Source organism: Oryctolagus cuniculus, chromosome 13 (genome assembly GCF_964237555.1).
Source record: "Oryctolagus cuniculus chromosome 13, mOryCun1.1, whole genome shotgun sequence".
Taxonomy (NCBI): Eukaryota; Metazoa; Chordata; class Mammalia; order Lagomorpha; family Leporidae; genus Oryctolagus; species Oryctolagus cuniculus.
The window spans coordinates 107,407,498-107,432,433 of record NC_091444.1 but is presented as its reverse complement, the minus strand read 5'-3'; the positions used below and the strand labels follow the sequence as shown (position 1 = coordinate 107,432,433).

Genomic DNA, 24,936 nt, shown 5'->3' with positions numbered 1-24,936 from the left:
ACAGCAGCCTTCAGTCACACATAAGTCTCAGGGACGTGCTGTCCGACCCAGGGTGACAGTCCAATTTCTGCTTTTTCCAGCAGGTAACACTAGCCCGTCTTGCACACTCATGAGGTTAGGATTTAAGGGATGACCCTGTCATCAATTTACAGAAACTGAACTGAACAGTCCAGACCCAGAAACACTGCTCTTCATCACCACATTGCAGGACGCACGGGGCCTCGGCAGGTAAGGGGGACACGGCAGAAGCAGTGCAAACTTCCCTAAAAGTCTCCCGAAAGGAACCAGCTCTGCAGACAACCGCCATCTGCACTCACAAGCTCCCAGAAGGTGTCCTCGCCAGTGTCCCTCGGTTCTTTCCTTTCCTCAGCCCTTCGGCTGTGCTCACCCCATCTCATGAGTTTTAAATACTATTTAGGACTCCACAAGGCCACCGGGTGTCAAAGCACGTGACACAGGGGCCAGTAATACACGCACTACTTGCTTACAGGTGCACAAAATATATCTTTGGAAGAATATCCAAGAAACAGCCAACACTGACCAGCTCCAAGGAAAACTGACTGACGGGGACAAGTGGAGGCAGAGTTGAACTCCACACGCTTGTGCACAGTTTACACTTTCAGCCACAAGAACACAGCTTTTATTCAAAACAGAAGCACTCCCACAGGCACATGCTGATGGCCCTGCCCCACCCCGCTCTCTGCATCAGAACTCAGCTCCAGGAGCTCCAGGTCTGTCTCTCACTACTGGGTGCACGCCGCCTGCTCTGCAGCTGGTGCCTGCAGAACTTCTGCGGGACGAAGTAGACTCCAGCTGCCCGCGTCTCACCTCCACCTGCCCAGCTAGGCCCAGGCCGGCACAGGCGCTCCAACTCCACCCCACCTACCAAGCGGCTTCCCTCGGCTCTTCCCCATCCCCGCATCCCCATCCTTCCGCTGAAGCCAAAGACCCGGAAACCACCTCTGTCCCCACCGCACCGCACCCTCCTGCAAACCGCAAGTCCAGTGCGTCTTCGCGGCCAATCTCTCAACACTCTCCGGCCACGCCCTTCCCACTGCTTCTCTGCCCTTCTCCAATCTCCCGTCAGCCTAGCTTTTTAAAAAGCTCTGGGGCCAGCGCTGTGGCTCAGCGGGTTAAACAGCCCCTTGCAAGGCCGGCATCCCATATGGGCGCTGCCGGTTCGTGTCCTGGGAGGCAGTGGATGATGGTCCAAGGGCTTGGGCCCCTGCCACCCACGTGGGAGCCCTGGAGGGGTTCTGTGCTCCCAGCTTTGGCCTGGCCCAGCCCTGGCTTGTGCGGCCATTTGAGGAGTGAATCAGCAGAGGGAAGATCTCTCTCAGTAACTCTTGCTTTCAAATAAATCAGTAAAACTTTTTAAGATTTATTTATTTATTTGAAAGAGTTACAGAGAGAGAGAGAGAGATCTTCCATCTGCTGGTTCACTCTCCAATTGGCCACAACACCGGAGCTGTGCTGATCTGAAGCCAGGAGCCAGGAGCTTCTTCCAGGTCTCCCACGTGGGTGCAGGGGCCCAAGGGCTTGGGCCATCTTCTACTGCTTTCCCAGGCCACAGCAGAGAGCTGGGTCACAAGTGGAGAAGCCGGGACTTGAACCAGCACCCGTGAGAGATACCAGCACTGCGGGCGGCAGCTTTGCCAGCCCCAAATCAGTAAATCTTAAAAGTAAAAATAAAAAGTTTCAACAGGTCTTTGGTGTGCTTTAACAATAAAAGCCAAACTCCTTGACAGTGAGATAAGGACTCACATGACCTGCCCTCTGGCTATAACCTAAACATTTTTATTCATTTGTTCCAAATGCAGAGTGAGAGACAGAGAGGGAGGGAGAGGGAGGGAGAGGGGGGGAGGGGGAGGGAGGGGGAGGGAGGGGGAGAGAGAATCTCCCAGCGCTGGTTGGTTCACTCCCCAATGGCCACAACAGGCAGGGCTGGGCCAGGCCAAAGCCAGGAGTCAGGAACCCCATTCCGGCCTCCCATGTGGGTGCCGGGGCCTAAGCACTTGGGCCATCCACCGCTGCCCAGCCAGGCGCCACCAGCAGGGAGCTGGATCACAAGTGGAGCAGCCGGCACCCAAATGGGTGTCCCCGTCCGATGCTGCTGAGGCTCCCACGGGGGCCGGCGGCCTGGAGCGGTTTCCAGGGCCACTCCTCCCCGGAGCACAGAGGGTCCTTCTCAGGCCCCGGTCAGACGTCCCCTTAGCGAGGCCTCCGCTGCCCAGCGGCTGCGGCCACTCCTCCTCCACTCCTGGGGCTGCCCTTACCCTGTCTTAGGCCGACTCTGCCCAGCCGGGAGGCCGCACACCTCCGGCCTCCAGCCTGCCGCACGACCCCCAACGAGCCCATCGCCCAGCAGCACTAACCCGGTGTTACCTTCGTTACCTGTACTGAAGGCAAAATTCACTTCAAATTAGGTCCAGGATGTCTGATTAGCGACCCACTGGCAAGGGTAAGAAAAAAAAATGTATATATATATAGAGATAGAGAGAGAGAGAGCGAGCGAGCGAGATTCAGTCTACTCCCACTAATAAAGCAATGAAAAGTGACCAGAGCCTGCAGAGTGGTGTTCCGGGTGCATGGGAACCCCTAAATACTCAAACAGGACCAGAAAGGGTATTTTTCACACATTATGTGCAGGCACGGTACAGACGTGTTGCTACCAAGAAACAGCACCTGAAAAGAAAAGGGAAAAGTGGGGGTACCTCAGAACCCGGGTGCAGTCACCGTGCACCCCTCCGGGAGGGCTGCGGAGCCCTGGAGGGGGCAGGGGAGGCCAGGCGGAGCCACTCGTGTCCGTGCCCTCAGAAACACTCCACGGACTCCAGGCTGCTCCCCCGCGCCCGCTGCGCAGTCGGGGGTCGGGGCGCTGCGCCGGGCGGGCCCGCGGGAAGAGCCCCCACAGCCCGCGGACGCGAGCCCGTGCCCCTCGCACGCGTCCCCGCGCGGGGCGAGCAGCAGGTGCGGCGGGCCGGACCCGCGGGGCTTCTCCCCCAGACCCCGGCAGCAGGCCCCGGCTGAGGCGCCCCCCGGGAGCCGCGCGGGCCGCGCGCACGCCGGCCTCCCGCTCCCGGGGAGCACCGGGCCGCCGCTCCGGGGGCCGAGGCCCGCCGCCGAGGCCCCGCCACGGCCAGCGCGCCCGGGCGCCGCGGTCCCGGCCAGGCCGCCCCCTCCCCGCGCGAGCCCCACCCGGCCCCCAACTCCCCGCCGCCGCCCGGTTACCGGCAGGGGAGGCGTCCCGGCGCCGGCAGCTCCCGTCTGCACACGCAGGGCGCGGCGCCGGGGCCGCCGGCGGGACGGAGCCCCGGCGAGGACGCGGGCGGCGGCGGCGGCTGTCAGCTCGCGCCCCCCGCTCACCGCGCTGCCATTACTGGGCGCCCAGGCCGCCTCCCCGGCCGGCCGCCGCCACCGGCGCCCGAGGGCGGGGGTGGGGAGCCGAGCCCGGGAGCCCGCGCGCCGCCGCTCACCTGCCGCGGCCGGGAAACGCAGCGAAGCCCGAGGCCGCCGCCGCCGCCGCTGCCGGGCGGGCCGGGGGCGGTGGGGAGAAGGCCGGGCCGGCGGCGGGATCGGCGGAACGCGCGTCCTCCGGGGCGCCCGGCTTCGCCCCCTACACTCACACACGCCCTGCGGCCGCCTTCTTCCGCTGCTCCCGAACCCCCCTCGCGGGAGCGATGGTACGGCCCGCGGTACGGCAAGCGCGGGGGGCCAGCCTGGCGCGGGCGCGAAGGCCGCGGAGCCCGAGCTGCGGCGTGAGTGCTGCGAGAGCCGCGCGTGACGGACCCGCGCGTGTGGGTGGGCTGTCAGCGCGTTTTCCTCGCACGCGGCCTCCACCCCGCCCCTGCCCGCGGTCACCGGCCCCAGCCCCGTCGGGCCCGGTCGCGGAACCCCGAAAGCGCGGGCGCCTCCATCCGCGACTCCTCCACGCACAGCCGCGCGGGGACAAAAGTCGCCGGCGGCCCCCACGCGCGGGACGGACCTGCGCCCGGCACCTGCGCCCAGCGCTCCCGCCCCTGCCCTGGACGCCCCGAGAGCCGTGGTGGGCGGGACGCCGGCGCTTGTCGCGCTCACTCTGCCTCCCTCTTTTTTTTTTTTTTATAAAAAATATGATTTATTTGGGAAGCACAGTGACAGAGAGAGGTCTCCCATCTGCTGGTTCACTCCCCAGATGGCCCCAACGGCCAGAGCTGGACCAGGCTGAAGCCAGGAGCTCCTTCCGGGTCTCCCACGCAGGTGCAGGTCCTTGTCGGCTGCTCCTGGCTCACCCTAGCCGTCGGGGAGTGGACCAGCAGGTGGAAGACCCGTCTGTCTGTCTGTCTGTCTGTCTCTCTCTCTCTCTCTCTCTCTGTCTCCCCCCCATGTCTCCCTTTCTCCTCCTTCCTGTGTCTTCCTCTCTCTCCCTGTTAACTCTTTCAGATAAATAATTCATGTTTTAAAAAGCAGCGTGGACCCTCGCGTGCGCCCCTTCCTGGAGCTGTGTCGAGGACCAAGGCGGTGGGCGCGTCTGCCCTCGGGGTTCCTCGCCAGGGACAAAGTCCAGCTCTCCTGTGAACTCGCCATGTTGGGTTTGACAGCTTCCCTGATGAGTCTGTCGTGCTAGAAACACACGTGCCGACTTTTGCATGTTGTGTGATGGAATACGAGCCCCGTGGAAGGTCTGCAGGACTTGGTGCACCGGTGTTTTCCAAACAGCCAGGCAGGAGGTGACCAAATCAAACGTCGCTGGATACCAGATGGACCACCGGGCCAGCGTCATGGGTGAGCTGCTGCCAGCAGCACCAGCATCCTGTATCCGGCTCCCTGCTAATGCACCTGGGAAAGCAGTGGACGACGGCCCAAGTGCTTGGGCCCCTGCGCCCGCGTGGGAGACCTGGATGGAGCTCCAGGCTCCCAGGCCCAGCCATTGTGGCCATTTGGGGAGTGAACCAGTGGGTGGAAAGATTTTTCTCCCTCTGTCTCTCCTTCTCTTTGCAACCCTGCTTTTCAAGTAAAGAAATAGATCTCAAAAAATAAATAAATAAATAAAGGAGAGAGAGAGACCAATGAATGGATATGCAAGGGTACTTCAGAAAATTTGTGGAAAAAATAATTTTCTTTTGGTGCAAAATTTTTTGAGATCTGTATGTATGTATTTTCCATAAACTATTTTTAAAAAGATTTATTTATTTGTGTGAAAGGCAGAGTTATGGGACAGGGGGGGAATCTTCCATCCACTGGTTCACTGTTGCAACAGCCTAAACTCTGCCAGTCTGGAGCCAGGAGCCAGGAGCTTCTCCCAGGACTCCCACATGGGCGCAGGGGCCCAAGCAGTTGGCCCATCTTCCACTGCTTTCCGAGGCATTGCAGAGAGCTGGATTGGAAGTAGAGCAGCTGGGACTCGAACCAGCACCCATATGGGTGCTGGAGCCGCAGGGAGCGGCTTTACTCAGAACACCAAGCACTGGTCCCTGCCATGAACTTTTTGATGACTCCTTGTATATGTGCATTTATAGGCACACATAAATTAATACAAATAACAAATATAAAATAATATAAAATAACAGAGTTCACTAATAGGGCTTCATATTCATTACTGCAACTAACATAGAAACTACCATCAAAAAAGAATGCCCATAGTTATTCAAAAACAAATTCTCCCTCTAAGTCCTGGGTTTCTTCGTATGCTTCAGTCATGGAAAATCCAGTTACTTTCTGTTAAGCCAAATATTTACTGATACTGACTGGCAAAAATGTGAGCCCAGGGCCATTCTTCTCACTGAGTTGTTTTAATTGGGCAGCCGTTGGCCACCACTTGAGACACCTGCATCCTGCATCCCGGTGCCGGGTTCAAGTCTCAGCTCCACTCTGAGTCCCACTTCCTGCTGCTGTGTAGTGAAAAAGCTAGTGATGGCCTGAGTGACTGCGTCCCTGCCACTCATGTCGGAGACCAGGATTGATTTCCGGGCTCCTAGATTCAGCCTGGCCCAGCCCCAGGTGCTGCAGGCATTTAGAGAACGAACCATAACTGGAAGATGTCTGTCCCTTTCTGCCTCTCTCGGCTTTGCAAGTATATATATATATACACACACACACATATATATATACATATATATATACATACATATAATTTGCAACATGTAAATTTTTGTAAGAGCATGCAATTTTGTTTTTGTTTTTGTGACAGGCAGAGTGGACAGTGAGAGAGAGAGACAGAGAGAAAGGTCTTCCTTTTCCATTGGTTCACCCTCCAATGGCCACCACGGTCGGCACACCGCGCTGATCCGATGGCAGGAGCCAGGTGCTTCTCCTGGTCTCCCATGGGGTGCAGGGCCCAAGCACTTGGGCCATCCTCCACTGCACTCCTTGGCCACAGCAGAGAGCTGGCCTGGAAGAGGGGCAACCGGGACAGAATCCGGCGCCCCAACTGGGCTGGCGCTGCAAGGCGGAGGATTAGGCTACTGAGCCGCGGCGCCGGCCAAGAGCATGCGATTTATAGTTTAAATATTTTGGTTTATTTTTTAAGTTAAGCACCATTAGCATTCTCTCTCTTCTGGTGGACCCTGGCGTGGCGTGCAGATGTCTGTGTCCTACGGGCGTTCCTGGGAGCGATGTCCTGCTCTGAGTGCTGAGTCACTCTGGGAGGCGGCCCGGGAAGCTCCGCTAGCTGGGCTCCTGCCACACAGGTAGGAGATCTGGGTGGAGCTGCAGGCGAAGGAGCTCTGTTTCTGTGCCTTGCAAACAGGGGAACGTTTCTCTTTGAAGCTTCTAGCACAGTGGCTACAGGTGGGTTTAGGCCATGTGTGCATGAGCCCTTGGAGGGCAGTCACTGGTCAGTGCCGGGGAGACCTGGCGTCTGAGAAAGCCGCTCTGACTCGAGAGCGCCCCCTGTCTTCCCGTGCGCCTCTTAGTCTCGGATGGAGCCGGGGCAGCCCAGCATCCCCAGCTACAGCACCCCAGAGGTCTCCCCACCCTTAGCTCACCCAGACGGTGTGCCACGGGAATGCGGCTTCTAGAAAGGTCGGAAGCAGCCAAGCCCTTACAATTCAGTGAAAATTACTTCTTCCTTTCAGAAAAAAATCATCCTTTCTGACACCCTCTAAGCCACTACTTGTAGCAGTAGTTAGACCGAGGGGCCAGCTCTGTGCTGTAGTAGGTTAAGCCATTGCCTGCAGTGCCAGCATCTCGTATAGGTGCCAGTTTGAGTCCCGGCTGCTCCTCTACCGATCCAGCTCTCTGCTGTGGCCTGGGAAAGCAGTGGAAGATGACCTAAGTCCTTGAGCCTCTACACCCCCTGTGGGAGACCCAGAAGAAGCTCCTGGCTCCTGGCTTCACACTGGCCCAGCTCTGGCTGTTGTGGCTAGCGGGGGAGTGAATCAGCGATGGGAGACTTCTCAATCGTTGTCTCCTTCTCTTTCTGTAATGCTGCCTTTCAAATAAAATAAATAAATATTAATTTTAAAAAGTTAGACCTAACCTCATTACCACGCCAAAATGCTGATTCACCCATAAACCCTTTCTTTGTTTGGCTTTTTAGCAAACACTATATGTAAAAAATGTGTTTGGGCCTTGTATAATATTTATTTAACTCTTATAATTTCTTCTAATTTCAGAAAGTAATGCCAGTGTTATAGGAACAGATCACCATGTTTAGACTGAGCATTTCTCTTCAAGGTATTGTCCATGACCCCAATTAATTTTTTTAATTGCATTTATTGTGTACTACATGATTTAAAAAAATATTCATTTTACTTATTTGAAAGGCAGAGTTACAGAGAGGGAGAGGGAGAGAAAGAGAGTGGGTGAGAGACAGAGAAAGAGAAGGAGAGAGAGAAAGAGATCTTCTACCTGCTGGTTCACTCCCCAAATGACCACAGTGGCCATGGCTGTGTTGGGCTGAAGCCAGGAGCCTGGAGCTCCATCTAGGCCTGCCACATAGGTGGCAGAAACGCAGGACTTGAGCCATCACCTGCTGCTTCCCGGTGTGCGTTCAGAGGGAGCTAGAATCGGGAGGGGAGCCGTGACTCAAACCAGGCACGCTGGGTCTGGGATGTGGTGCCCCCAGCGAGGGCAACACTCAAACGCTCCTCCCTATCTTCTTCTTTGTATTTCTTTGCACTCACAGTTGCACAGGTTGACAAAGCTGTTGACAGAGAGCTGCTTTTGATGAACAAACCCACACCTTCCATTGTTTGAAACAGATGACACGGTTACGATTTCGCAGACCTGAAGCTAGAGAAGAAATCTGAGGAGCAGGCTAGAGGAATCATAGGAGGTATGTGAAGGACGGGAAGTGGCGTTTTTCTGGCGTGTTACGTTAAAACCGTGTCATACGAAGAGTAAGCCGTGAATCTCAAGCCCCCGGGGCAGGTGACCACAGACAAGATGGAAGAACTCACGACTTGATGAGGATCAGTCACGTAGGCTGTCCCGTGCGAGCGGAGACAGAGCAAGGCAGGCCGAGTGTGGCAGGGGTGCAGGCAGCTATGCAATGGTAAGTGGCGGAAAGACAGTTGCTAGGCCTTCGTGGCGGTCGATCATCACGGAAAGCAGGCAGTCGATGCTGTTCACTTGCGCTGTGTGGTGCCAAGTGCTGGGGCATGCACAGCGTCATTGTTAGAAACAGCAGGTGCCTTGGTGAAGCCACTGCTTGGAAAACCTGCATCCCAGAGCAAAAGGCCGGTTCAAGTCCTGGCTTCTCCACTTCCCATCCCTCTCCCTGCCAAAGCGCCTGGGAAGGTGGCAGGTGATGACACAAGGACGTGGGCCCCTGCCACGCACATGGGAGACGCAGATGGAGTTCCTGGCTCCTGGCTTTGGCCTGGCCCAGCCCTGGCTGTTGCAGGCATTTGGGGAGTGAACCAATCAGTCCCTCTCTGTTACTCTGCCTTTCAAATAAATAAAGTGAAAGAGCTCTGCAAGATTGTGCAGAGCTGTAAAATAACACGCTCACGTACAGGGAGGTTAGGAGCCTTGGCCCAGGACGGACGCCTTTTCAACACATAGAGTGTGTGAGTCAAGCGAGTCAAAAAAAAAAAAGAAAAGAAAGAAACTGACCCTCATTAACCTTATGGTTTACTTGACCGGGCGTCTGCAGGGAAGCAAAGGAGACGAATGCGTTGTAGAGTTGTTTAACAGAGTTCGATAAAATATTCACGTATAACACCAGCTTTCCCCCTAAAGCTCTCAACATCTCACTTCCAGAAAGGTGTCTTTTGCTGTTGAGAGAGAGAGAGAGAGAGAAAACAGACATCCACAATATGTAGTCTTAGAAATTAGAGTCCGTGCCACACGCTCAGCAGAACTGAAATGGGGGGCGGGGTTGGGGTTGTGACATAGCGGGTGAAGCCCCGCCTGCGGTTCTGGCATCCCACTTGGGCACCGGTTTGAGTCCTGGCTACTCCACAGCTCTCTGCTGTGGCCTAAGAAAGCAATGGAGGTTGGCCCAAAGGCTTGGGCCGCTGCACCTGCGTGGGCTCCTGGCTTCAGATCGGCCCAGCTCCGCTGTGGCTGTTTGGGAGTGAACCAGCTGATGGAAGACCCCTCAACCTCTCTCTCTCTCTGCTTCTCTGTAACTCTGCATTTCAAAAAAATAAATAAATAAATCTTTAAAAAAGAAACAGAAATGAAGTGGGGATACACGGTGGGTCTCTGGGAACTGCACCCGCGTGACAGCAGACGCCCTGCAGCCCGGCTGCTCCTCCCAGTCCCCTGGTGACTGGTGAGGGACACAGCAAGCAGGAGGCAGGCTCCCCCTGCAATGCTTCACACGTGTTCTGTTGTTCTGGATTGTTTTCTCTTAAAATGAGCCTACAGTAAGATTGACTGGAGACGGAGTTATACGACTGTGGATTTCACACAGTGATGTCACAGCCGGATGCACACTTGTCCCTTCTCCCTCTTGTGTTGTTCTCTTACGTCACTGCTGCTGTTTGCATGGAGTTTCTTCCCAAAAGGGTGGTGCTCTGGAGAGTTGGGCACCAGTTGAACTGTGCTGAGAGGTGGCGGAGCCTTTAAGGGGTGGGGCCTAGTGGCACCACCCTCATGAATGCATGAATGTTTTCCTGGGTTGGTTGGGTCTTTCTAGACCGGATCAGGTCTCCTGGGAGTGAGTAAGGCCTCCTGGGACTGCAGTGCTATGAGAGTGGATTACCAGGAAGTGAGTCAGCCTGGCTGTCTCTCCCGCACAAGCTGCTTTATGCCAGGAGGCCCCTGCAGAAGCTGTGCGAGTGCCAGGCCCGTGCTCTTGGGCCTGCCGCACCGCGAGCGAAATAAGCCTGTCTTCATAAGTGACTCAGCCCCCGGTGTTTTGTTACAGCACCAGGAAGTGAACTTCGCTTCCTCTCCGGGTCACCGTGGGTGCTCGTCCATGTCCTTCCTCTCCTAAGTTTTTCTCTCTTCTCTCAGGCATTTCTGATGTGTGCCTTAGAACAGAACCGGGGAGAGGACAAGGCTTCCATCCGTGCCGGGTCTCCTGGTGGTGAGAGGAAGAGCAGGAGGAAACGGGGAACGCAGGGCCCTTCCTTGGGTCAGATGTGCGGCCTTGCGTAGCGTGCAAGGGGGTCCCAGATCCCACCTCCAAAAGCAAGCTGACGAGCTTCCAGTCCCCACTCACACAAGGGAACAGCAGCTAGAAGTAGACACTCCTTTAAAAATAAATAAATAAATCTTTAAAAAGAGAGAGAGAGAGATCTTCCATCTCTTGGTTCACTCCCCAAATGACTACAAGAGCAAGGCTGGGTCTGGCCCACATCAGAAGTCTGGAACTCCACCCAGTTCTCCCATATGGGTGGCGGGACCCAACTCCTCAAACCACTTCCACTGTTCTCCCAGGTGCATTCACAGGGAGCTGTATCTGAAGTGGAGCAGCTGGGGCTCGAACCAGTGCCCATAGGAGACGCCAGCATGGCAGCCGGGGGCTTCACCTACTGCTCCACATCGCCCCGTGGCCCTGGGCGAACACGAAGCCCATGCTGCCTGCTGTGCTGTGAAAACCAAGGCTTTTTGTCTTTGGGCAGGAATCTCAAGTCTTCTGCCAGCACCCATGAAACTGCAGCAGCTTGTTTGCTTGTGGATAATATGTGCAGGTCCTTAGGTCCCTGGGGACGGCGCCATCATTGGTTTCCTGGAGTGAGTTCCCATGAGGGTGAATTGTTGCAAAAGCCCGCACCCAACCCCTGAGTGTCTTTCTGACTTCCTGTTTCAAGGTGCGCTCTTTCCTCTTCCACTGGCTGCAGCCTGGCTGTCTGCCGTGATGTAATGCAGCCAGATATTCCTCTCCAGCGTTGCTCTGACCCTGGCTTCCTGCCCGTGGATCCTCGGAGCTGTGAGCTTAACAAACCTCTTTCCTTTACAGTGGTAGCCTGTTTCAGGGACCTCATTATAGTAATGGGAAGCTGATGCACTAGGGAACACACGGACCAGCTGAAGCACCTGGCAATGGTCTGTTCAGGCTATGTAACCAAGCACCACAGTGAACACTTACCTTTTTACGGTTCTGGACCTGGAACACCCACGATTGAGGTGCCAGCAGACCTGGTGTCGGGGAGGAACCGTCCTGGCTCACAAAGGGCTATGGTTTTGCTGTGCCTTCGCATAGCAGAAGGGTCCAGGCATTGCTCTGGGCTCCTTTACTTGAGTGCTGATTCCATCTCAGAGGCCCCAGCTGCAGATACTGTCACCTTGGAGAGCAGGCCTCAACATCTGAATTCTGGGAGACTCAAACAGTCTGGAGATGGCTAACTAGACACTCAGTAAATACTAGGCAGATGAGTGGATGCATGAGAGATTACTGGACCACAGAGACATGCATGGTCCCGTGTCTCTCTAGTTCCATTTTTCTTTGTCAAATTCATTTTTTTTTTACTGAACAAGCTAATATTCTTGACTTCTGAAGCAAGTTTTAGAATCAGTTATGAAACTGATTTTCTCTTTTATTACTTTTTTTTTAAGGCAGAATGACAGAGAGAAAGAGAGACACAGACAGCGGAGATCTTCCGTCTGCTGGTTCACTACCCAAATACCTGCCACACTCATGGCTGAGTCAAGCCAAAGCCAAGAGCCGGAAATGCAGTCCAGGTCTCCCACATGGGTAAGAGGGACCCAAGTACTTGGACCATCATCTGCTGCTCCCCAGGGTATGCATGAGCAAGAAGCTGGATTGGAAGCAGAATGGAGACAGACCCAGGGCTCCAGTGTGTGACGTAGGCATCATGAGCACATCTTTACTGCATCAAATGCCCATCCTTAAATTGATCTTCTTATTGGCAAAGGACCTGGTATGAAGTTGGCTAGCATGAGCCAGCTTTCCTCAGGACAATGTCATCCAGAGACTGAGGCCCTAGGTGCCCCAGTCTTGGCGGGGTTCCCAGCCATGGCCTCCTTCCCACTCTCCCATGTATTCCATGCCCTGGCCTGCCCACGGTGTGCCTCCTGCAGGTCCTACAGTGCTGAGCTCATCCATGACACAGAGCCTCACTATAGACTTGAAACAGGTTTTTTACTGCTTCTTCTCCAAGCTACCTCCTCCTCACCTGTCAAGATCCAATTCAAGGCTGGCGCCGCGGCTCACTAGGCTAATCCTCCACACTGCGGCGCTGGCACACTGGGTTCTAGTCCCGGTCGGGGCGCCGGATTCTGTCCCGGTTGCCCCTCTTCCAAGCCAGCTCTCTGCTGTGGCCCGGGAGTGCAGTGGAGGATGACCCAAGTGCTTGGGCCCTGCACCCCATGGGAGACCAAGAGAAGCACCTGGCTCCTGCCATCAGATCAGCGCAGTACGCCGGCTGCAGCGCACCGGCCGCGGCGGCCATTGGAGGGTAAACCAATGGCGAAGAGAAACCTTTCTCTCTGTCTCTCTCTCTCTCTCTCTCTCTCTCACTGTCCACTCTGCCTGTCAAATAAATAAATAAATAAAAAGATCCAATTCAAAATCTCCTTGTCCAGGGAAGCCAGTCTGTCCCCTTAGCCTTGACTGCGTTCCTGTTTCAGTCCTTGCAACTTTTTGTACTTTCCCTCTACAGTCCCTACCACAAATGCAGTGAAGTAATCATCTGTTTTATTCTTAAAAAAAAAGATTTATTTGTTTATTTGAAAGGCAGAGTTACAGAGAGAGGTAGAGACAGAGAGGTCTTACATCTGCTGGTTCGCTCCCCAGATGGCCGCAACAGCCACAGCTGGGCCAGCCCAAAGCCTGGAGCCAGGAGCTTCCTCTGGATCTCCCCCATGAGTATAGGGACCCAAGGCCTTGGGCCATCTTCTACTGCTTTTTCAGGCCATAGCAGAGAGCTGGATCGGAAGAGGAGCAGCCAGGTCTTGAGCCGGCACCCGTGAGGGATGCCGGCACTGCAGGCTGCGGCTTTACTTGCTATACCCTGTGTGATTCTTTAATATCTGTCTCCCTCACTTGACTGTAAGTTCTGGCTATCAGGGATCACAAGCGTGCTTCAAAATGTGTGTGGAAAAGTGAGATGAAAAGATTCATTTATTTTGGGGCCAGTGCTGTGGCATAGCGAGTTAAGGCTATGTTATGGGCGCCAGTTCAAGCTGCCCCACTTCTGATCCAGCTCTCTGCTATGGCCTGGGAAAGCAGTAGAAGATGGCCCAAGTCCTTGGGCCCCTGCACCCACGTGGGAGACCTGGAAGAGGCTCCTGACTCCTGGCTTCGGATCGGCACAGCGCTGGCCGTTGTGGCCAATTGGGGAGTGAACCAGCAGATGAAAGACCTCTCTTTCCACCTTTGCCGCTATAACTCTGCCTTTCAAATATACAAATAAATCTTTAAACAACAACAACAAAATTTCATTGACTTTGGTGTGTAAAACTTTGAAATCTGACATTGAGGTGTAGCAGATTAAGCTCAAGCTTGTGATGCTGGCATCCATCTCAGAGTGCCAGCTACAGTCCTGGCTAATCCACTTTACCCAGCTGCCTGCTAATGTTGCCCTCAGAGGACTGCTGCCACCCATGTAGGAGACCCAGAGGCAGTTCCTGAGAGGCAGAGGCAGAGGCACAGATAGTGAGCTCTTCCATCTGCTGCTTCACTCCCCAGATGGCTGCAACGGCTGGAGCTGGGCCGATCCGAACCAGAAGCCAGTTTTCTGGGTCTCCCACTTGTGTGCAGGGACCCAAGGACTTGGGCCATCTTCTGCTGCTTTCCCAGCTGCATTAGCAGGGAGCTGGACCAGAAGTGGAGCAGCCAGGACTTGAACTGGTGCCCATATAGGATGCTGGCACTGCAGGCGGTGGCTTTACCTACTATGCCACAGCGCCAGCACCCCACTCACTCTTCTTGGTGTGTTTGATTGGCAATCCAAATGCATGTGATTGGTTGATTGATTCCGTTATAGAAACTGAGTTATACAGAAATGTACCACAAGAGTCACTGTAGAAGATACGGCAGCGAGCGTATCAGTCAGGGCTTTTCCACCACCAGAGGCAGAAGTGCAGTGGCTGGGACACAAACTGGCGTCCAGATGGGATGCCAGCTTTGTAGACGGCCACTTTACCTGTTACACCGCAGTCTCAGCCCCAGTTACTAGTTTCACTGTTGACTTCTACTCAAAATCAAACCCACTCCTTGTTGACACAGAAACAGTCCTTATGAGAAGATGTAACCTGAAAACCAAAAACAAAATAGCTGCTTGTCAGGCAGAGGGAGAAGAATGGCACATTTTTTGTGTGTTTAAATTCACGTCCAGTCCATTGAACTTGAACTTTTATAATAATATTAAGCCCAGACTGTGTTTTTAATTATTTTACATTTACAGAATGTCTACTTTATTCTTTTCTATATATTTCCTTTTTTTTTTTTTTTTTTTTTGACAGGCAGAGTGGACACTGAGAGAGAGAGAGACAGAGAGAAAGGTCTTCCTTTGCCGTTGGTTCACCCTCCAATGGCCGCCGCGGCCGGCGCACTGCGCTGATCCGATGGCAGGAACCAGGTACTAATCCTGATCTCCCATGGGGTGCAGGGCCCAAGTAGTTGGACCATCCTCCACTGCACTCCCTGGCCACAGCAGAGAGCTGGCCTGGAAGAGGGGCAACCGGGACAGAATCCGAAGCCCCGACCGGGACTAGAACCCGGTGTGCCGGCGCCGCAAGGTGGAGGATTAGCCCAGTGAGCTGCGGCGCCAGCTCTATATATTTCCTTTTTATTAAAGATTTATTTGTTTGTTTGCGAGGCAGAGTTACAGAGAGAGAGAGAGAAAGGTCTCCCATCCGCTGGATCACTCCCCAGTTGACTGCAACAGCCAGAGCTGGGCTGATCCGAAGTCAGGAGCCAGGAGCTTCTTCCAAGTCTCTCACACGGGTGCAGGGGCCCAAGGACTTGGGCCACCTTCCCAGGCCATAGCAGAGAGCTGAATAAACTGGAGCAGCGGGGACTCGAACAGGAGACTATATGGGATGTTGGCACTGCAGGCGGTGGCTTTACCTGCTGCGCCACAGCACTGGCCCCTAAACTTGAAATTAAAAACTATCCATTATTAGCCTCTCAACTCAGCTTACAATTATTTGTTTATAAATCAAGGATTCTTTGCATTAAAACTTTAAATACAGTCACCCTCACTACTTCTTGCTATTAATGCTCAATTTGTTTGTAATATCTTTACATTTCAAGTTAGTGCTTCATTTATTTATTTATTTATTTATTGACAGGCAGAGTTAGACAGTGAGAGAGAGAGAGACAGAGAGAAAAGTCTTCCCTCCATTGGTTCATCCCCCAAATGGCCGCTATGGCCGGCGCACTGTGCCGATCCAAAGCCAGGAGCCAGGTGTTTCCTCCTGGTCTCCCATGCGGGTGCAGGGCCCAAGCACTTGGGCCATCCTCCACTGCCTTCCTGGGCCACAGCAGAGAGCTGGCCTGGAAGAGGAGCAACCGGGACAGAATCCAGTGCCCCAACTGGGACTAGAACCCGGTGTGCTGGCGCCACAGGCGGAGGATTAGCCTAGTGAGCTGCAGCGCCGGCCAAATTAGTGCTTCTTTATAATCAGCGATTAAGATTTTTAGTATTTATCATATACAACATGATGTTTTGAAAGATGTAAACAGTGTAAAATGGTTTAATTGAGCAAGCTAATATATCCAAGGCATCATCTACTTGTCATTTTTTTTTTTTTGTGGTAAGAACCCTGAAAATCTACTCTTATCAGTTTCCAAAATACATCTATCAGATACAGTCACCATATTGTTTCGAGAGCTTCTACACTGTTCTGCTCTCTCATTCTTGGAGTGCAACTTTTTTAGAATCCACGTGACTTGGATGTGGATGTGGTCTGGCCTGTCCCGAGCCTCTGGGTGTTGACATGTAACCTAATCTGACTGTCCACAGGCGGTATCTGTGTGGAGATGAAATCCCCACTGCAAGGCAGTCAGAGGTGAACATGGCATCCGACGCTGACGTTGGAGGTGGAGCCCCAGCGGGTGTTAGGATGAGAGGAAGTCACTGGGAAGAGTCCATGAGTCCCCAGGCGCTTTATGAGAAGAGGGACAATGGAAGGGACACAGCTGGACATGCATGCCCCTGTCTCTTGCCATGGGAGGCCCTATGCGCTCCTGGGACTCTGCCAGCAATAAGGCCATGGCCATTGGTGTCCCCTTGACTTGGCCATGTAGAAACATGAGCCAGAAGAACTCTTCTTTTCATAGTAGATTGCCTCAGATGTTTCATTATTGTAATGAAAGACAGACTAAGGCACATACATAAATGAGGTCTTGTCATAAATACGTAGGTTTATTTCTGGGCTATCTATTGTATCACGCTAGTCTATGTGTCTGTTTTTGGTGCCAGTAGGATGCTGTTCAGATTCCTACAGCTTTGTAGCATTTTTTGAAATCAGGGAGTGTCCCCAACACTGTTGTTTTAGCTCACGATTTTTTTGTTTAGTCAGAGTCTTTTATGGTTCAATATGAATTTTTTTTTTGGCTTTGATGAATTTATTGTTCCTATAATATAGCCAGTTAAAAGGTTCAATATGAATTTTAAGATTTTTTTCTATTTCTGTAAAACATATCATTAGAAATTTGGTAGGGATTGCATTGAGTCTGTAGATCTTGTTGGGTAGCACAGATATTTTAACAACATTAATTCTTCCAATTTATACAAATAGTATTTCTGCCCATTTATTTGTGTCTTCTTTAGTTTCTTCTTTAATAATCTAGTTTTCGGTGTACAGATCTTTCATCTCATTGGTTAAATTTACTCCTAAGTGCCAGCGCCGTGGCTCACTAGGCTAATCCTCCGCCTTGCGGCCCCGGCACACCGGGTTCTAGTCCCGGTCAGGGTGCCGGATTCTGTCCCGGTTGCCCCTCTTCCAGGCGAGCTCTCTGCTGTGGCCAGGGAGTGCGGTGGAAGATGGCCCAAGTCTTTGGGCCCTGCACCCTATAGGAGACCAGGATAAGTACCTGGCTCCTGCCATTGGATCAGCGCGATGCGCCGGCCGCAGCGCGCCAGCCATTGGAGGGTGAGCCAATGGCAAAAGGAAGACCTTTCTCTCTGTCTCTCTCTCTCACTGTCCACTCTGCCTGTCAAAAAAAAAAAAAAAAAATTATTCCTAAGTGTGTGTGTGTGTGTGTGTGTGTAGTTAGCTATTGGGAATGGGATTATTTTCTTGACTTTTTTCAGATAGTTCATTGATTATGTATAGAAAAATATTACTGATTTCTGTACGTTGGTTTTGAATCTTGCTACTTTCCTAAATTTACTAGTTTTAGCAGTTTTGATGGCATCATCAGGTTTCCCATATGTAAGATCATGTCATATCTGCAAATTGGGGCAATTTAACTTCTTTTCCAACGTGAATACCTTTTGTTTCTCTGATGTGTTGTTGGGTTTGCTTTGTTAGCATTTTATTGAGGGTTTTTGCACTTTTGCAAAAATATCAGAGATATTAGACTGAATGGTTTTTCTTGTAGTGTCCTTATTTGGGCATCAGGGTAAGGCTGGCCTTATAAAATGTGCTCGGAAGTGTTCCTTCTTCCGTTTTTCAGAAGAGTCGAGGAGGCTTGGTATTGGCTTTTCCTTGAATGTTTAGTAGAAGTCAGTAGTGAAGCCGTCAGGTTTAAATGTCCTTGACTTTTTATTATTGATTCAATCTCCCTACTCGTTATTGGTCTGTTCAGATTTCCTAATTCTTCACGATTCAGTCTAGGTAGCTGTATGTGTCTAGGAATTTCTTAACTTCTTCTAGGCCATCCAGTTTGATGGCATATAATTACTCATTATTCATACGAATCTCTTAGAATCCTTTGTGCTTCACTTTCTCAGTCTAGCTAAAGGTTTGTCACATTTGTTAGCCATTTCAAAAGACCAACTCTTAGTTTCATTTATCTTTCCTATTGTTTCTCTAGCCTCTATTTCATTTCTTTCTTTATTATTTCTCTCCTTCTACTTACCTGGGCTGAGGTTTTTCTTAGTTCCCTGAGATGTAGCATTAGGCTGTTTATTTCATATCTTTCTTCTGCGTTCATTTGGCTATTTATTGCTACAAATTGCACTTATAACTGCTTTTTGCTGCATCCCAAAATTTTCATATGTTGTTTCCATTTTCATTTGCTTCTGATTTTTTTTTCACTTTCCTTTAATTTTCTTCTTTGACTCACTGGCTGTTTGGAAGGGGGTTGTTTAATTTTTTTATTGCTTACAGAGTTTCTATAACTCTTCTTGTTTCTTAATTTACTTTTTATTATTTGAAAGGCAGAGAAAGAGGGAGAGAGGGGGAGATGGAGAGAGAGAGAGGGAGAGAGAGATCCTGCTTTTGATTTCTAGTTTCATACCACTGTGGTCAGAAAAGATACTTGATAAGATCTTTACTTTTCTTCAATTTGTTGACTTGCGTGTGGCCTAAATTCTGGCCTATCCATGTGTGTCTGAGCCAAATGTGTATTTTGCTGCTGTTGGAGAGAATATCCATACTTGTCTGCTGGGTCCATTTGATCTAATGGATCTACAATGTCTGTATGGATTATCTGTCTGGATGATCTGTCCATTGCTAAAAGCAGAGTATTGAAGTCCTCTATAGTTGTTGTACAGGGCCGTCTTTCTCTCACTTCAGACTTGTGAATATTTCCTTTATACCTTCTGATGCTCCAATGTTGGGTGGATTCATATACAAGTATTTGCAATTGTTATATTCTCTTGATGAATCAGACCATTTATGACCATATTTATTTACTTTTGTTTTACTGTTTCGTACACATTTTAAGTTATTTATCTATTTTAATTTTTAAAGTATTTTCAAAAATTTATTTAAAAGAACTACAGAGAGAGAGAGAGAGAGAATCTTTCACCCATTGGTTCACACCCCGAATGACTACAATGGCCAGGGCTAGGCTAGCCAAAGCCAGGAGCCTAGAACTCCATGATGGCTTCACACATGCGTGACAGGGGCCCAACACTTGGGTGATCTGCTGCTGCTTGCCCAGGCTCATTAGCAGGGAGCTGGATCAGAAGTGGAGCAGCCAGGACTCAAACTGGTGTTTATAGGATGTGTGCAGCAGCTTAACCCATTGTGCCACAATGCTGGCCACCATTTATTTATTTTAAATGGCAGTGAGAGGAGCCAGTGCTGTGGCATAGTAGGTTAAGCCTCTGCCTGTGGCACCGGCATCACATATGGGTACCAGTTCGAGTCCTGGCTGCTCCACTTCTGATGCAGCTCCTTGCTGATATACGAAGTGCTTGGACCCCTGCACCCACGTGGGAGACCCAGAAGAAGCTCCTGGCTCCTGGCTCTGGATTGGTCCAGCTCCAGCCATTGTGGCCATTGGGGAGTAAACCAGAGGACTGAAGACCTCTCTCTCTGTCTCTCAAATAAATAAAGCCGAGAGAGAGAGAGAGAGAGAGAGAGAGAGAGAGAGAGAGAGAGAGGAACAGACAAAAGAGATATCTTCCATCTGCTGCTTTATTCCCCAAATGCCTGCAACAGCTGAGGCTGGGCCAGTCTGAACCCAGGAACCCAGAACTCAGTCTAGGTCTCCTACATGGGTATCAAGGACCACAGTCCTTGAGCCATCATCTGCTGCCTTCTGGGGTGCACATTAACAGGAAGCTGGAGTCAGAAGTGGGTACCTGAACCCCGGCTCTGATATGGGATGGCTGCCCCAATTTGGGGAACTCTCAGTACATGAATAATATATACAAGTTATATGATTAGATACTACAAAACTTACTTTAAACCAAATGGGAAAGTGTCACCAGCATGGGTTTAATTTACTTTCTGTGCATTCCTTTGGTTAATTCAGCATTCTCCCAGGGTTGCACAGTCACCTTCCCAGTCGAGGCAAAAGGGAATACAACCCGGCCGGCGCCGTGGCTCAGTAGGCTAATCCTCCACCTTGCGGCGCCAGCACACCGGGTTCTAGTCCCAGCCGGGGTGCCGGATTCTGTCCCGGTTGCCCCTCTTCCAGGCCAGCTCTCTGCTATGGCCAGGGAGTGCAGTGGAGGATGGCCCAGGTGCTTGGGCCCTGCACCCCATGGGAGACCAGGAAAAAGCACCTGGATGCTGGCTCCTGCCATCGGATCAGCGCGGTGCGCCGGCTGCAGCGGCGGCCATTGGAGGGTGAACCAACAGCAAAGGAAGACCTTTCTCTCTGTCTCTCTCTCTCACTGTCCACTCTGCCTGTCAAAAAAAAAAAAAAAAAAAAGGGAATACAACCCCAGGCTGGCTGAGGTTGCTCCATGTCATATCCCCAGCTGGGTCACAGCGGTTAATTTGGGTCATGGTTGGAGGCTGTGGACTGGAACACAGGCCCAGGGCGCTACTTCCAGGACGAAAGCTTTAAGTCACAACACCTTTTTTTTTTTAAGATTTATTTATTTATTTGACAGGTAGAGTTACAGACAGTGAGAGAGAGAGAGACAGAGAGAAAGGTCTTCCTTCCGTTGGTTCACAACCCCACCCCCCACCCCCCCAACCCCCGCCAAATGGCCACCAGGGCCGGTGGGCTGCACTGATCCGAAGCCAGGAGCAGGAGCCAGGTGCTTTTCCTGGTCTCCCATGGAGTGCAGGGCCCAAAGACTTGGGCCATCCTCCACTGCACTCCCGGGCCACAGCAGAGAGCTGGCCTGGAAGAGGAGCAACCGGGACTAGAACCCAGCGCCCATATGGGATGCCAGTTCCGCAGGCAGAGGATTAGCCCAGTGAGCCATGGCGCCGGCTCCAGAACACTCTTCTTGTCAGTGTCTTCCACTCTGGTAACAAGGGATCCCAAATCCATGACGTCCAGGTGACGTTCAAAACACAGCTTGTTCCTATAAGCTTTAAGTATCCCTCTAGATGTTCCTTAAATCTTACTCTTTTAAAAAAATACAGATAATAGATTTTTCACTTACATTATAGCCAAGGCTTACTGGCTCTATTTAAAAAAAAAAAAAGAGTTCAACAAATAAGAAGTGAAAAGACTAGGAGACTGTGTTGTGGTGCAGCAGGTTAAGCCACTGCCTACCGTGCTGGTATCCCATGTGGGTGCCGATTCAACCCCCGGCTACTCCACTTCTGATCCAGTTCCCTGCCAATGCAGCTGGGAAAGCAGCAGAAGGTGGCTCAAGTGCGTGTTGGGCCCCTGCACCCCCGTGGGAGACCAGAACAGAGCTCCAGGCTCCTCGCTTCAGCTTTGCCCAGCCCTGGCTGTCGTGGCTCTTTGAGGAGTGACCAGTGGTTGGAAGGTCTCTCTCTCTCCCTCTCCCTCTCTCTGTATCTTTCTCTCCCTCTCTCTCTCTCCCCCTCCTCTCTCTCCCTCTCTCTCCCTCCCTCTCTCTCCCTCCCACTCTCTTCTTCTCCCTCCCTCTCTCCCTCTCTCTCTCTCTGTATCTTTCTCTCCCTCCCTCTCTCTGTATCTCTCTCTCTCCCTCTCTCCCCCCCTCTCTCTCCCTCTCGCCCTCTCCCCCCCGTATCTCTCTCTCTCCCTCTCTCCCCCCCTCTATCCCTCCGTCCCTCTCTCTCTCCCTCTCTCTGTATCTCTATCAAATAAGTATTTTTTTTAAAAAGGTGAAAAGACTAGAGTCCAGCAGAAAGTTTCACTCTTAACCCTTTATTCACTCCAGTCTCCTACACACATGTCATATGACCTGACTAGGAAATACTAGATTCACACTGCTCATCTGAATTGCAACCAATGTCATCCCAGCCTGATTTGGGTGGAAGGGTCTCTGTGGCTTCTTTCTGTGTTCCGGGGCTGGAGCGAGGGCTTACCAACACCATTTTACAGCCGTTTAATGGATACCCCCATTTATTGGCAAACCATAGCATTACCCGTCCAATCTGCAGTGTGCATTTGGGAAGCAAGAAATCTGGTTGGCAGTGTTCATGAGTGATAAACCAAAGATGCAAAGCTGCCACTAACACCACAGGGGCGGGTACCAAGATTTCCTGTTAATGCGTCCTAATCAGAGCCATAGTGTGTGGATTTGCAGCATCCTGTGGTATGCTCTTCTGAACGCCTCCTTTTTGGGGTAATTTTATGCATTTACAGTTTTTCAGAGATTCCAAGAATTCCACTAAAAATGTAATCATTGCTCTTGGTGGTTCAGTGATCACAGTCTGGCAGAGAGACCCCCGTAGCTGGGTCCTGGGTTGCTCAACATGTCCAACAACACCGTAAAAGGTTCCTGCATGGCAAAGAAGCAGGGACTTCCCAGGGAGCCCTGAGTGCCTGCTGTCAGACTAACGCGCGGGTCTGAGAGGGCACCTCAGAGTGCTCCCACGGCTCACCGGCAGGGGATGGGGTGACACCACTGCGCGTCTGACTCGGTGGCCATGCCCCCGTGGGAGCCCCACCAGCCGGGGCACACCCTGTGTGGGGCACCGTGTCCCTCTGCCTTGCACTGCTAGCTCCAGGCGACTTCCTTCTCCCAGGCCACCCCGTTGCAGGGACAAGCAGCAGCTGGGTGAGGTCTGGAGCTCTGTTGGGAGTGATGAGTCATGGAAGGAGCTCAGTCCTCCCTAATATGGAGAAGTCCCGAATCAGTGCCCTGCAGAGGAGCTGACGGGGCGGGCTTAGGTCTAGCTGTTATGACGCCCGTGCCACCTCGACTCCTGACTCCGGCTTCCTGGTAATGCAGACAGCAGGTGAGGGCTCTGGGGACTGGGTTTCTGCCATCCACGAGGGAGACCTGGGCTGAGTTCCTGGTCCCCAACCCCGTCTGCCCCAGTTTGCACTAACCTGGGGAGAGAAGCTGTGGATGGAAGTGCTCCCCCCGACCTCATCTCTCTGCTTCTCAAATAGAAAAGAACAGGCCCCCGCATTGCTGGAGAGAAAGAGGCCAGGCAGAGCGGGCGTTTCCATCATGATAGTGAGCTTCCGGGAGGGCGTGAACAGCTGAACACAGGGTGGGAGATGGCTAAAAGGTTAGACGCACGCAGCCCATAATGGAGCCCGGCGCAGCTCCTGCTCGCTCAGCCTCTTGCTGATGCACATCCCGGGGAATGGAGAGAAATCTGATCACTCACAAGGTTGCGGGCGGGAGCATAGGATTGTTCAGTCGCTCTAGCAACAGTTTGGCAGGTGCTTGCTAATGCACACCCAGACCCCACAGTGGCACCCCTGGGCATTGATGCCAGGGGGAGGGAGACTGAAGGTCACACACCCAGACCCCGCAGTGGCACCCCTGGGCATTGATGCCAGGGGGAGGGAGACTGAAGGTCACACACACCCAGACCCCGCAGTGGCACCCCTGGGCATTGATGCCAGGGGGAGGGAGACTGAAGGTCACACACACCCAGACCCCGCAGTGGCACCCCTGGGCATTGATGCCAGGGGGAGGGAGACTGAAGGTCACACATGCAGACCCCACAGTGGCACCCCTGGGCATTGATGCCAGGGGGAGGGAGACTGAAGGTCACACATGCAGACCCCACAGTGGCACCCCTGGGCATTGATGCCAGGGGGAGGGAGACTGAAGGTCACACACGCAGACCCCACAGTGGCACCCCTGGGCATTGATGCCAGGGGGAGGGAGACTGAAGGTCACACACGCAGACCCCACAGTGGCACCCCTGGGCATTGATGCCAGGGGGAGGGAGACTGAAGGTCACACACGCAGACCCCACAGTGGCACCCCTGGGCATTGATGCCAGGGGGAGGGAGACTGAAGGTCACACACGCAGACCCCACAGTGGCACCCCTGGGCATTGATGCCAGGGGGAGGGAGACTGAAGGTCACACACGCAGACCCCACAGTGGCACCCCTGGGCATTGATGCCAGGGGGAGGGAGACTGAAGGTCACACACACGCAGACCCCACAGTGGCACCCCTGGGCATTGATGCCAGGGGGAGGGAGACTGAAGGTCACGCACACCCAGACCCCACAGTGGCACCCCTGGGCATTGATGCCAGGGGGAGGGAGACTGAAGGTCACGCACACCCAGACCCCACAGTGGCACCCCTGGGCATTGATGCCAGGGGGAGGGAGACTGAAGGTCACGCACACCCAGACCCCACAGTGGCACCCCTGGGCATTGATGCCAGGGGGAGGGAGACTGAAGGTCACACACACAGACCCCACAGTGGCACCCCTGGGCATTGATGCCAGGGGGAGGGAGACTGAAGGTCACGCACACCCAGACCCCACAGTGGCACCCCTGGGCATTGATGCCAGGGGGAGGGAGACTGAAGGTCACGCACACACAGACCCCACAGTGGCACCCCTGGGCATTGATGCCAGGGGGAGGGAGACTGAAGGTCACACACGCAGACCCCACAGTGGCACCCCTGGGCATTGATGCCAGGGGGAGGGAGACTGAAGGTCACACACACAGACCCCACAGTGGCACCCCTGGGCATTGATGCCAGGGGGAGGGAGACTGAAGGTCACACACACCCAGACCCCACAGTGGCACCCCTGGGCATTGATGCCAGGGGGAGGGAGACTGAAGGTCACACACACAGACCCCACAGTGGCACCCCTGGGCATTGATGCCAGGGGGAGGGAGACTGAAGGTCACACACGCAGACCCCA

At 52.9% G+C, this 24,936-nt stretch overlaps 1 protein-coding gene and 1 long non-coding RNA gene across 6 annotated transcripts in view; one reads left to right on the top strand and one right to left on the bottom strand.

Annotated features, from left to right (window-relative positions):
- CUL2 (cullin 2) overlaps positions 1-3,617 on the bottom strand; it is an 85,337-nt gene extending 81,720 nt beyond the window's left edge. Inside the window, exon 1 of one of the 3 annotated variants that reach the window (XM_051833452.2) lies at positions 3,477-3,617. The gene's annotated coding sequence lies outside the window, so the exon portion shown is untranslated. Of the gene's footprint in view, positions 1-3,231; positions 3,422-3,476 lie in introns of those variants that run through there. The other 2 variants (XM_070056153.1, XM_051833453.2) reach the window with 2 other exon arrangements.
- Positions 3,618-3,698: 81 nt separating this feature from the next.
- The window catches only part of LOC103352360 (uncharacterized), a 24,864-nt gene continuing 3,626 nt past the window's right edge, over positions 3,699-24,936 (top strand). The window contains exons 1-5 of one of the 3 annotated variants that reach the window (XR_007914489.2): positions 3,699-3,758; positions 4,450-4,764; positions 7,596-7,656; positions 8,108-8,257; positions 11,935-12,911. This is a non-coding gene — a long non-coding RNA (uncharacterized lncRNA). Of the gene's footprint in view, positions 3,759-3,978; positions 4,765-7,595; positions 7,657-8,107; positions 8,258-11,934; positions 12,912-24,936 lie in introns of those variants that run through there. The other 2 variants (XR_007914488.2, XR_519830.4) reach the window with 2 other exon arrangements.